At 32.5% G+C, this 9,647-nt stretch overlaps 1 long non-coding RNA gene across 1 annotated transcript; it reads right to left on the reverse strand.

Annotated features, from left to right (window-relative positions):
• Positions 1-7,592: 7,592 nt before the first annotated feature.
• LOC123658800 lies at positions 7,593-8,263 on the reverse strand. Its single transcript, XR_006743935.1, has 2 exons — positions 8,217-8,263; positions 7,593-7,864 (listed from the first exon to the last, which is right to left on the reverse strand). It is a non-coding gene; the product is annotated as an uncharacterized LOC123658800 (long non-coding RNA).
• Between the last annotated feature and the right edge of the window lie 1,384 nt (positions 8,264-9,647).

Here is a 9,647-nt window from a genome sequence, read left to right on the forward strand (position 1 = left end):
TCCCATTTAAATTTATTGGAGATCTAACAACTACTTTTCGAGTTATATCTAATAATGCGTTTTTACTTGACGCTTTTTTCGTCGACCTACGTTATATTATACCGCATAACTTTCTACTGGATGTACCGATTTTGATAATTCTTTTTTTGTTGGAAAGGGGATATTTCTAGTTTGGTACTATGATAAGGAAACTAGGATCTGATGATGGAATCCTAGAGAAATCGAGGGAAAGTCTCGAAAATCTGCAATAACTTTTTACTGGGTATACCGATTTTGATAATTTTTAATTCAATCGAAAGCTGATGATACAAGAATTGCTCGTTTAATAGTATAAGATTAATAGTATAAGATTTAATTATTAAGACATTCAAACAAGGGGTCATTAAACAAATAAGCTAGCAAAGATTCTTTACAAAATTATTCTTCAACTGTCCGTTTCGTTAACACGTTAAAAAAAAAAAATAACTGAATCCGCTTCCGCACAAATCAACAAATCTACAATAGCCACTTCGGGGAGACAGACGGAATCAATTCCAAAATCTAAATAAAGCGACTGAGTGGTTTCAGTGGAGTGTATTAAAAAGTCTGGTCTAGCCCTCTGAGTGGTATTAAATATTTAATTTCTCGCTTTTCAGTCTGCTTCGGCTGTCGTTAAAGCTACAGTACTGTAGTGCCGCAATGTACAATGCCTGTGTGGGCTGTAATACCGGTGGCGGTGCATTGCGGGGAATGTTGATTGCGTTAATGGATTTTTTAATGTGTAATTACTAGTTAAACAAATGTTAGGAATGAAATATTGTATGTATGTCTATGTTCTGTTATTGAAGTGAAAACTTCTTTGACGAACCGCACACATATTTTCACACACTCAGCTGCTGTTGTACAGTCAGCTGTTGCTGTGTTTAGTATATTAAATAAAATTGGAGTGTCTGTTTGTAATATTAAAATAACCGCTTTTTACTAAATGCATATGGATGTATACACGATACATATACCAAAATAACATTTTTTACAGCAGCTGAATCGATTTTGACGCGACTTTCACTGGCAGATAGCTGATGTAATAAGGAGTAACTTCGGCCACTTTTATTTTGTAAATGTATTTATTTTATAACTCTGCAAATGGAATGAGCTTTTTTGTTAAATTCCACGCAGATGAAGTCGCGGGCATAGCTAGTATATATATATATATATATAATCAACTTATATATAAGTTGATTGCGATTGCTAATGAAGTTTTCACTTCTGCCGTGCGGTCTTAAGTGCACTCGCTATTTTTTTATTTTATTTTAGAATGTTGAAAATTAAGGTACAACACCTTAATTTTCAAAGTTTTATTACTAACTCATGAAAAGTTATTTATTTATTACTTATGTAGATTATGTAATTTTATACTATTAGATGTATTATGAATCATTATATGTTATAAAGTTTCTCGATAACCATGATATATAAAACAAAGAGAATCATATTCTATAATAAAGAATCCCGAAATGACTGTTTGTAGTTAGAGTACTGTAATGTAGCTTCAAATGTTTTGCTGCAGAACAAAGGTATCTTCTATTAAGTGGAAAAAGGGCCCGTAATTCATCTGATACAATTCGTTATAAACGCAAAGCGATTTGAAAACACTTGATATCTCTTCAAAAATCTTTCAAAACATGCTGGTGTCAACGTGACGCTCCATTTAAATAATGAATCTAGAAGTGGAATAGAAGAATGGGACAGGGGAGCATTGAATATTGACTATACTTGCGTGACATGGTCATCTTCCTTTCAAGTGTTGGAGTATAGCACAAAATTTAATGACGAGTAATGTATGGTATTAAAAAATATCTGTCATTATCATCTGTCATTATCGTTTCAAATAGCCGCCGTCCGCAGCGGCGAGTCAGTCTGGAGTGCAGACGATGTGTCAATATTTGATCTACTCGGCGATCCGTCGCCTGCAACGAGGATGATATTTACATCTGATATTTTTATTTTATTTATTTAAATTTTTAGTGGCTCAAATAGTATCGACACTAAAGTGTTAAGAAAAAGACCTTTTCAAAAGCGATTAATCTAACTGCAAAATTGTTTGAATTCATGTGTTTTATTTGCTTAGTTGCAGCTTTCGTACTAAAAGTATAATTTTGATTATTCTTCTGGTATCTTCTACAATATCGACCATATGCGAATACCTGTAAATGGCTTAGTCGAAATGTACATTTTGTACTCATTTAATGTCTTATGTGCTGTTGGTGTTCCAAATAGAATAAAATAAAATAATAAAAAATAAAATAAAATATTTGCTACAAGATAAAATACTATACAACAAATGTAAAAAAGTTCCTATACACGCCTTTTTGATCGGGTATTGATATTTACAAAAATATACTTACATGGTAATAAATTCACAAAAACAATGAATTTGTAGATTCAAATTAAAAGAAAATTTGTGATTTCCAATTGCGAAATCCAGTGCAGTGGAAATTAGCCTCGACGGATAATTTACAAACTATCGATGTTCAAAGGGTCGAATGGTTTACTATGTTAGCTTTCACAGATGCGCTGTGAACGGCGTTTGAGCGGTTCCCTTGAGAAGATCAATACTCTTCGCAACACCTGCTCTCCTGGTATTCGGTACGGTGCACCTAGATGGCAAATTGAACTGCAAGATTATGCCTGCAAATTGACCTTAGATAATTTTTAAATAAACATACTAATTGATAAAATAAATAAATAAACTGTGACTTCATTTATATCACAATAATTTTTAACTTTTTTTTCCTTTTTTATCACGTATAAAATTAAAAAAAAAAATTTTAACTATTGAATTTTAAGTTAACCTTCATTTTTTATTATATTTTTTTTTTAATTTTACAGTCTATATTCTCATTACAGCTATAAAATATGTTACGCAATGCTTTCAACAAGTTTTACACTACTTTTAATACGTAAAGTCAAAAACCCATGAATATAAGTTTCAAAACAATTTAACATTGACATCATAGAAAGTTGGATCATATCCAAGCCCGTAAAATCTGTTTCACTTGACGTATCTAAGCTAAGATTGATCAATAGTCATCAACATAATGAACGCCCACAGAGTAACAAACAACAATGGTTTCGTGTTACGCACACACGCAACGACCCGCGAGTTTCGGCTGGGGTTCGTTGACCTACATAGGCTAGCATTGTTTATTTTTGTTGAGGGTAAAATTAAAAAAAATCTGAATTTTCATTTTAAAAGTCATGGCCTGAAGCATTTTATGATAAAAATACAACTCCTGTGTCGTGCTGATAGTGTCGTCAATTGAACCTTTGATTTACATTTTTTGGAGTACCTATTCTTCCCTAGGTCTTAATATGTCATTATTACTGTGCTTATTATGGCTTAATGAACTTTTAAATGATTTATTAGCAATAAATTAATAGAAAAAAATACATAATTCAAGTAAAAAACTAATAATAATTTTACAAAATTGTGCTGCTTTAACGATATCATTACTCAGAGCGACCACTTTTTTGTCTATATTACAAAAATAATATCAAGTTTCGGTATATTAAAAAAAACAAAGATATCGATATATTAAAAATATAAAAAGTAGCCACTTAAAAAAATACTATAACAAATCCTAAACGTATTTATTAAAAGATTAATAATAATAATCAATCTTTGAAAGTTTCATAACAATTTACAACAAATAGAATATTAATTGTTCTTATTACAGATAATAATTTATGGAATTCCAAAACTCAAAGTAAGTTCGACTTAAAGTTGACTGTTTCATACTTTCCGTGATAGTTATAGCTGGATACCTACAGTACAATTAATTAAGAAGGTAGTACGTTCCAAAAAAAACCACGCTTTTTATATACAAATAGTTTCGTTAATATCCTTTTCATTCTATTTTATTTTATTTGTTACTGAACTTTCAACAGTAGGCCTCGTACAAATAAAAATATGTAAAGTTCGCAGGTTAACGTCCTTTAATGAGTTATAAAACTTATACTGCTATTTGATTCTCTATTGTGGTAGAACTAGGCTGTAGACCATGGTCGCAGCGAATACACACAGCTAGCTTGATCGAGGCAGTACCGCAATATTGATGGAATTTGATGTAAATTTATTAGTATTAACACATTTCATAGATTGTCCTTTTTTCCTAGTACGATGATATATCTCTATACCTAATATATAATCTATACCTAATATATATCTATACCTAATATAATAATATATGTATATTTCCTAATACGATTTATGAAGTAAAACATCTTTAAGTACGGTTTACTTGAGGAAGAAGCTGCTGAATGCGTGACGAAATCGTTACGAAAAGTTTGATCGGGCTAGGCGAACAATGGAAAAAGAGGGAGATATAAATTAATGATGATAGAAAGAGAAAGTTACGTTTCGTAAGTTTTACTTCAGTCATGTGGTTTAAAGCACACTCGTTTTTTTAATCCAACATCTCATTTGTAGCTTCCTTGGTTCTACAAATGATGATGAGCGGTGATAATCAATTAACATCTACATGACCCGCATTTAATACTAGACTGTGGTATCTTTATAATATGTCTCTGTTTATATTGGCCTATTTATAATAAGCTAAAAAGAAACATTTGAATAATGAGTTCTGATATTTCAAAATTTTATTGTTATTATTAATATTCAAACAGGTACTTGTTTGAATATAAATATATTTAAAACAGTAAAACTGAGTAACTGTAATTAGCTTCATTAAGAAACCGGTAAATTTGAAAAATAAACTTAATATCTCTACTTCAATCTCTGGGTTACCTCATTACCTTAAAAGCTGTAATTTATTGTTGTTATTGCCAAGCTCATTTTACTATTTTCCTTGAATCACGTTAAGTAATTAAAATTAATAACCAAAAGTATGGAGTTGTTGTTAATAGATTTTTTACTACTTAATTTATTAATTTTTACTATTTGATCCTATTTAAGATTTTTCCATTATTTTTTCCTTACAACGTTAAGAACTAGGTGACAAGCTGTTAACCTACACATTCTAGTATAGTTATTTTACATAGACTTAATTTATATATAAGGAACCTCGACCTCAATATCACCCCATTAACCTCATGTACTATAACACCATGAAACGGGTATAATGCAATTAAACACCATCACTAGTGATACAGTTCGTCGAACAAACCACTTAAATTTGATTTATGTAAATTATGAACCTACTACACATTGTCTATAATGCTTAAATGGAATCAATAAAATATTGTACCGAATAATTGATTATGTAAGGAATAATAGCAAACTGAATTATGATAAACCTTAGGGAACTGTTCGGTAGTAAAACAGTCGGCTGTATTAGCTGTAACACTGGTTATATGTGTGAAACGTTCTGATAAATAGTTAACAACAATAGGTGTTACAATAATAGGGGTTTTAGATGAATAAATAGTTACGGTACCCACCATGGTGTAGGATTCGGCATAGGTAGTTTCGCATTTTAGCTTATGCATGTATCTATAATTTAAAACCGAAATAATTTTTAGAGTAAAAAAAGTTTTATTTAAATATATTGACACTGACAAAAATACTAAGAATATTTTGCAAGCAGTAAGAAACACAAAATTTATGGTTTTGTAAAATGTAATGTTATGTTCATGATAATGCCAAATTAGAAACAAATGAAAATATGATATTTTTTCTATCTCGAAAATATGTAACAAATTTTAAAAGCGTATTCAAATACAATAAAATTCAAAACACCTTAGGGCTCCAAAACCCTGACAGCGAGGGAGAGCTATGGGGGCGAGTGACCTAGTTTCATGGGAATCCTCGAGCTTTCCCCATCGATCCATGGGGTTGGCACGCAATCGTGTTCATATATATACATATATACGAGGGCTACTTGGTTTAAGGGGAAAACCATGTAGATGAACCTAATAATATATTTATAACGATTTCGTTTGTTTCCCATATCGCAGTTGTTTCCCATATGAGAAGGAAAATCTTATTATATTGGTTACGTTATTTGAAAATTTTTGCATCAAAATATACACGTTAAAAAAGTGTAAATTAGGTATATATACCGCATTTGCGCAACGGTCACAGCACTGGTGTGTGTCTGTTGCGCTGGCAGTTGTGGGTTCGATCCCCGCACATGACAAACATTTGTATTGGCAATGCAGATGTTTGTCGTGGTCTGGGTGTTTGTGCAGTCCTTGTGGATCTCGCCACCGTGCCTCGGAGAGCACGATAAGCCGTCGGTCCGGGTTATTATCATATGTACCGATAGCGATCATAACTCATAGTAGGGATATATCCGCCAATTCGTATTGGAGCAGCGTACAGGATTAAGCTCTGATCCATCTCCAACATGGAGAAAGAGGCCTATGCCCAGCAGTGGGATATTACAGGCTGCAGCGAAGCGAAGATTATATACATATACTAGCTGACCCCGCAAGCGTTGTTTTGCCATATTTGTTATTAACCTCCTAACCTAACATTGTGACACGAGAATTTTATACATAAGATATCTCTAATTTCTAGATTACATATTTAATCATATACATATAGGTATACCTCTTTATCCTGCATTATTTTTTTTTATTATGTTTAATTTGTTTTAAAGAATAAATATAATTGAGGAGCACACTGGCTCATTTTGACACAGACTTTTGCCTATCACAAGACCCCGAGAACTCAATATTGTATGTAATTTTTTTTAATGAAAAAGTATTATTACTATTATAGATAAATGTAACGGAATAATCGAGTTTACGATATCATTTAACTTTTATTCATAACTCCATACAAAAGATCAACAAAAGCACTAAACCTAAATAAGGAAGTAAAAAAGTTCAAATTTCAACATCCATGGAGTTTGAACTCGTCGATCCAATTTCTCTTTTGTCGTTGGCTCGTAGACATGAGTATGTTATTATGTTGTATCAAAGTAGGTACTAATTACAAAACGCAGGTGGTTTGAAGTCAAAATCCCTCTACTTTGTTGCAAAACTACGAATATAACCTCGTAACAATTATAAGTTGACGGGATTTTTTTATATTAGAAAATGTATATCATAATAATTTTAATACATTATTTAAGTAACTACTTAGTGATAGAATCGTATAAATAAATCATATTTTTGTAGTGTACCATTCTAAGAACGAAGAGATCTTGTCTAATCTTACAAAGATTCACATTAAGACACCCACACCTGGTCTAAAGCCTTTCAATCTCGAACAGCTGCTACATCCTTATTATCCTAGACAGCGCCTCGAGCGTCACCCAGTGATAGGATAACAAAGGTTTATAACAAACGGCCCAAGTGTCAGCTGCGATGCCATCTTGCGCCATAAAAAATAGGCCAATAACTCCGATAGCAAAAAAAGTTAAAGAAATGCTAAAGATGGCGGCAGGTGCTCAGACAGCTGCGCGCGCACCTTTGTATTAATTGCGCTTCGCCCGAGCCAGGTTTTATATTATTTTGCCGTAGAAGTCAAAGGCATCGACAGATACCATTACGTTATTTGAATGATTCAAATAATTAGTGTATTAAATCTTACGTTATATTAATAAATTCTTTATAGGTAAAGCTTTTAAAATAAAAACATTTTGTCACTTTCTGTAAAATCAAAATAATACATAGATATAAATCATTCGAAATTACAGTTTCATGTAAGAATTATTTAAAATTTACCTTTCATAATTAAACTAAATTATATTTAAAAGTGTAGATGTATCGCACTAATTTAAAATTTATAGTACGGTGTGTAATAAAAGTCACGTCCATAGTAGCATAGACCATTAGTTTACTTTATTCGATCAGGTGGCTAGCTTATAGAGCAATGCGCGACGGTTGCACTGCGCCCGCGCACGTGTCCATGCATCTGCCAACATAATTACATTTACCTGTGACTCGAACTCTACAAGCCACTGACCGCCTGGTACTTTCGGTTCGAAGACCGCACAATTATGTGTTAAAAAGGTATTATAGAATACTAGTCCGGATATAATAATCGTACATCTGCACCTTGACCACAGCTAGGAGAATTTTAGGATGTCAGAAAAGGTTGAACAATGTATTGTATCCATTAGGTAAACACAATGAGAAATATAATTAACATTTCTGTTGAGAAACCAACGGTTAAAAGCAAGAAGTATAAACATATCTATATTATTAGATGGAGCTAACGAAGTTTTCAAAAATTAAAAAATTACAGGGCACGATTATTTTCTCACCAATGCCGCGAAGAAAATTTGTACAGTGTACTGTACATTATTCAACTAACTTCATCTACTTGTACTCATAAGCACTCATACTTGTACTCATAAGCACACATGTACTCCTGTATTTCTCGCAAAGATCAAGATCAGGGACAACTCTCTTTGTGAATGTGCGATCGACGAAGGTACAAAAGAGCATATCTTTTTCTGTTGAACAAGGAATCGTTCTTCTCTCTATAACCTACTTGCCCCGTCTATTACACGTCCTTGTAATTTTAAATCTATTTTATCGTATGTACATACACCTTTTATTGATATTTTATGTTTATATATGTCAACTAACAACATTAAATTGTAATGTGATCAGTGCCGGATTAGCCACGTAGCAAGAGTAGCAAATGCTACGGGCCCCGCGAATTGGGGGGCCCCGCGCTCCAACGCCTGTCTGAACGTAATTAAAAATATATCAATTTAGATAGGAGCGTAAAATATCTCGCATGCCTTAAACGCGAAGCGTTTATTATATATTTCGTTCCAAGTCCAGTCGACAAGTTCAAAATGGTCGAAAATAGAGATAGTGCTCTTAAAATTATGCTCATTGAATCCGGAATGACATCTAGAAAAATGTTCTAAAAGCGTGTATTAGCACATAAAAAATGCAAAGTTATAAACAATTAAACAAAGGAAAAATGGCCTTTCGTTTTTTGTCAATATTTCATAAACTATTAAAATTTAAGAAATTTCAAAAAAAGATTCTGAAAGAAGAGGAAATTTTTAATAAAAAAATGATATGCTGATGAATGATGATGCTAATGATACCTTACATACTGATAGCAGCACCACCTACCGGGTCCAATTGAGATAAAAACTACCATATCTTCCAAGTCAGACAAAATTACAGATGCTTACAAAACTTGATGTAAAATTGGTTCAGAAGTTCTGCCATCTGGACCAGTGGAAAGATTTGTTCTTGGACATGGAAGGTCATACTGCTGAGCAACTCACTCAAAGTTTACTAAATTTTACTATGGGTTGTCTGAAAGAAATGGTTAATTAGCCATAAGTCCGCCCATTATACTTCACTGTCTGTAACTATCTTTATGCTTTGTTTGTAATATAATTGTGGTGTACAATAAAGTATAAAATAAAATAAATAAATTTCTTAAGTGAGAGTGGCATTGACATCAAAGATTGTCGTGAGAAAAGCTACGATAATGCCAGCAACATGAGTGGGAAATCGGCTTACAAGCCCGAATTAAAGAAATAAATAAGTACGCAGAATACATTCCCTGTCTTGTGCATTCATTAAATTTGGTTGCTAAGTGCACTGCAGACTGCTGTACAAAAGCATTACTTTTCTTTGATTTCATTGAAAACATCTATACATTTTTTTCTGCTTCTACCTATCGATGGGGTCGTCTTACGAACGCAACTTTAAAAATTTCG

Source organism: Melitaea cinxia, chromosome 13 (assembly GCF_905220565.1).
Source record: "Melitaea cinxia chromosome 13, ilMelCinx1.1, whole genome shotgun sequence".
NCBI classification, from domain to species: Eukaryota; Metazoa; Arthropoda; class Insecta; order Lepidoptera; family Nymphalidae; genus Melitaea; species Melitaea cinxia.